The 4217-nt window shown below is 35.9% G+C and overlaps 1 long non-coding RNA gene across 1 annotated transcript; it reads left to right on the top strand.

Annotated features, from left to right (window-relative positions):
• The first annotated feature begins 877 nt into the window (after positions 1–877).
• Positions 878–3605, top strand: LOC128682464 (uncharacterized). Its single transcript, XR_008406120.2, has 3 exons — positions 878–1106; positions 2418–2548; positions 3196–3605. It is a non-coding gene; the product is annotated as an uncharacterized LOC128682464 (long non-coding RNA).
• Positions 3606–4217: the final 612 nt, after the last annotated feature.

Here is a 4217-nt window from a genome sequence, read left to right as displayed (position 1 = left end):
TTATTATATAAAAGTTATGGCATTAAATACATTACAAACAAAAGTTGTCAGTCGATAGGGCAAGCTCAGGTGCTATGACAATGAGCCAAAGTGCTGTTTCAGCTGGTGGAATTATTAGTAACAGATCTTTAACTTGCGACTGTTTTAGATTTTATTTATGCTTATTGAGGTTGAAACTACTAAACCTTCATATTATTTATAATATATGGATAAACCTTTCATCCCGGAAAAATAACTATTGCCGTGTGAAATTCACGCGGGCGAAGCCGCAGGCAAAAGCTAGTTATCTGATAACTAGCGATGTGGCGCTGATAATTTTTTTGTTCTAGACGACTGAACGAAAATTTTATAGGAATAAAATACACGGGAATTTCCGAGAACATGTCTTCACCCATTCCACGTGCGTTCTCGAAATTTTCGAGACCCATCGCTATAAATTTAGAACAGTAGGTATATCTGCCTACTTTTCTCAAAACATGCGCTTTGGAAAATTCGCAATGGTACCTACCTATTGTCAAATAAATTTAAAAAAAAATGTTTAATGTCCAAGCAAGAGAATCAAAGCGTGCGGCCGGGCGACGTGCGAATAATTCAAATTGCTGCAAATTAATTTTGCGGGCGAAAAAATTAAAAGGGAAGGAATTTTATGTGGTATTTCGGTTTAATTATTTTTTTTTTGACGGATTTATTTAGAAGAGACGCGTATTTTGTCCACTAGAGTAGGTATTTTTGTGGGTAGGACTTTCTCTATCAGTATCGAAGTATTAGCTCATAGCTCTATATGTATAACAAATAGCTATATCTTTGGGTCAGTCATAAAGTTCTTGAGCAATATTGCGTTTCAATTTGTATAGGTTATATTCGTGCATACATATGTATTCATGTCAAATTATACCATTCAACCACACACATAGTTACTTCGATTTTATTTTTCATATATATGCCTATATTTTAAATATATAATTATTCATATTTGTATTTCCATTCCAGCTGAAAATCAGCGCTGTGGCTTCCAGTCTTGGCAGAAAGCTGAGTTGGGATCCTTTTCGGCATAGAATATGTTTTTGTTTAGAAACTAATGGTACCAGTTTCTAAAAAAAATATAGGTAAACTTTATTTCATTACTTATGTACCGAATAAAGTAGCTATTTATTTATTCTTTCCTAAGTCCGCCTTTGTGCGTTGTGTTTATTTTTGTATGGTTCTTTTTTTTGTTAATTTCGCTCTTGGTTCAATAAAGAGTATTGTATTGTAAAACCACAAAATAAAACATAAATTCGTATGTAAAACTACCTAAGTACTTACTTACTCACATAACGGAACTTAGCACGATTTTTTTATTTAAAACTGGTAGGTGTCAAGTAACCTGTGTGTTAAAGCGCGAAAGTTTAAAAAAACAATTCGTAAATGTAATACCCAAATAATATATTTCAACATGTTATGTACTAACTACTATTGTGTGTTTCTGTTTCCGTACATATTAACTTGTTTATTTTGCCACCATACCTACTTCTTTACTTGGTTCCAGCTGAAAATCAGCGCCTTGTCTCGATACCACGGCACCGTGCTGAGCTGGTCGCCATTTCGATTGACATACTTATTGTATTCGATCTATATTCGTTACTCTTTTGTATGTTTGGATTTTATGTGTTTGCCGAATAAATGATTTCTTTCTTTCTTTATAACTACTACCTGACAATAATATAACTAGGTGAATACTTAAAATTCTGTCTTACTTTTTGGACAATTTTAACGCCTAACTTTTAGGCTAGTCTAAAAAGAAATATGTACATATTACGACTCGTATTTCTCTGTAGGAGATAAGTAGGTACTTTGTAGCCGGAGTCACGCACACTACGAATGTCGAGATATAATGAAACGGTTAAGAGCGAGTTAGAATCGCGCATCGAGGGTCCCTGGTCAGGCCAACATGGAAAATGGTCTTTTTCAGATTGACCTGGGTCTTGGATGTTTATCTAATACCTGTATAATGCTAGAAAATATGGTATTGTTGTAGTTAGTAACCCATAACACAAGTCTCGAACTTCAATGCACGAGCAAATTTCAAATGGGATTTAAAATTTTGGTTCGAAAAAAAAAAACTTTATACTTGGACCTTATACTTGTACGCATTCCTGAGGAAAAGGCAGAGATTTACAATGTTTTTATATTTGTGTAAAAATGGCAAAGCAAACTACAAAGTGATCCTATAAGGGTTCCTTTCTTTGAGGTACGGAACCCTAAAATGCCATCTGAAAACATATTGCAGACAACTTTTTTCTAACAGTTGCACATCGCAATTTTATGACTCAGTGCGGATGCGGACGGAAACAATTATTCAAAGAAATACCATTATTTTTATATAATTTTTATTTTACCAAAACGACACTTTTGACACAAGCTTTTGTTGTTTTCAGCGAGATCTTGTCGCATACAATGCTTGACAAAATATTCGTGATAGTGCTGAAACCGTTGAGGAGTTCTCTCGTCGGAAGCCGATTCTGGGCGGTGCACCAGTGGATCCCGCTCATGGTTCATGCCTGCTTAGGTACATACCATAATAATGCATTGTCGTGGAAAGCGCCGCGGAAAATCTCAACTCTTTCATCATATCGAGTGTGTTATTGCTAACACTGGTATCAGATTTTATTCAAGTCGCCTAAAGGCATCTGACATGACTTTTATTACTACCCCGCCATCAAATTAAAATCAATTATTCAGAAATTAGATCTTCAAAGGCACTTTTTCTCTGGTAAATTTTTATATTTATAGTTATTTCTCACAAGCTACAAACTAGTGGCATTTCGGAACGACCACTGCTGAGAGGAAATGCTGAAAGAAACTCATTTGAACAGTGTTGGTCCCTATCATGCCAGATCGTCATCTAGCGTCAGGTGACCGAAATCTGACTAGATTTCAACTCTAGGTATAGGACAAGCGGAAGTAGTCGTGTGAAACCATAAATTACGTAGATACTTGCCTACCTACTTGCCTTTTCTCCGTGGAGAGAAGTGATGAGCACGTCAGCTATCTGGTGGTCCCGAGTTCGATTCGCATCGCGGGCAAATATTTGTACCTGTGATCACAGATATTTGTCTGCGGTTTTGCTCGTTTTGTTGCTATACCTATAGGCTATCGCGTGCCGTGTACTATAAATACATGTTTCTTTCTCATGTGGCTACGCTCATCTCTTAGAAGAAATGGTGTAAAGTAGCTGCTAAATCAGACTGCGCGACCGGAATTACTTCATATTCTGTCTGTATAGAATCAATTCGCCTTGACCCAGAGTGGAGCTATCTGAAGGTCTACCACGAAACACAACACGTAGCACGTTACTAATATGCTGTCTCTTTTCCATATCGTGTGCGAATCGTGTAAAAAAAAAAAGAGAGACGTGCTACGTGTTTTATGTTTCACGGCAGCCCCCTGGCATATCATAATGAAGGAAGGGCAAAAATCGAAGACCTGGAACACCTTGAAGAAGAGTCACAACAATTCAGCTAAATAGAAAATATACTTTTTCAGTGTGATTAGCATTTTCTGTATGTATACGTATCGTTAGGTAGTCTAATTAAATTTCTCTAATAGTTTTTGTTATGTGTACGTGGCACCGTAGCTCATCAACGGGTAAACAGATTTGGATACGGATTTTTTTTTTATTTCATAGTTAATTTTTATGCAGTGGTTCTTAAATATGTTAGATCAATTGACTCCTTACCAAAAAATGTTCGGCCACGCGAACGAAGTCGCAGGCATCAGCTGGTACACAATAAAACAACAATTGGGGTTAAACCGTTTATTGTTATGTACTTCAAATCCCATCAACATGAAAAAGGTTGTGTGAATATTATAGGTCTTTTTCTCTACCCTAAACTATTTTTTCCATGATTCTGTGTCAACAAATAATTGTATCACTGTTGCGCTAATAACTTCTTTTTAATGTAATGTTATTCATTATTATTTATTCGTCAATTAAGCGTTAAAATGATCTTAAAGTAAAAAGTCCTGTGACAGTTTTAAGTGGGGTGAATCGGTCCCACTAGTCTGAGAGGCTATTTATTGCGTTCTTATTTAAATAAATTATTTCATAAAAAGTTACAATCATGTTCATATTACTTTTAAATCGGTAGTGACCAATATCAAATGTTACTTTGTGTTGTGGTTAGCCATGTGCTCGAAATTTTCCCATACCTCAGAAATTTCCGCAGAATATTCCC

The sequence above is a fragment of the Plodia interpunctella genome, chromosome 30 (assembly GCF_027563975.2).
Source record: "Plodia interpunctella isolate USDA-ARS_2022_Savannah chromosome 30, ilPloInte3.2, whole genome shotgun sequence".
Lineage (NCBI taxonomy): Eukaryota > Metazoa > Arthropoda > Insecta > Lepidoptera > Pyralidae > Plodia > Plodia interpunctella.
The sequence above is the reverse complement of the archived record's forward strand: the minus strand, read 5'-3'. Positions and strand labels throughout refer to the sequence as shown.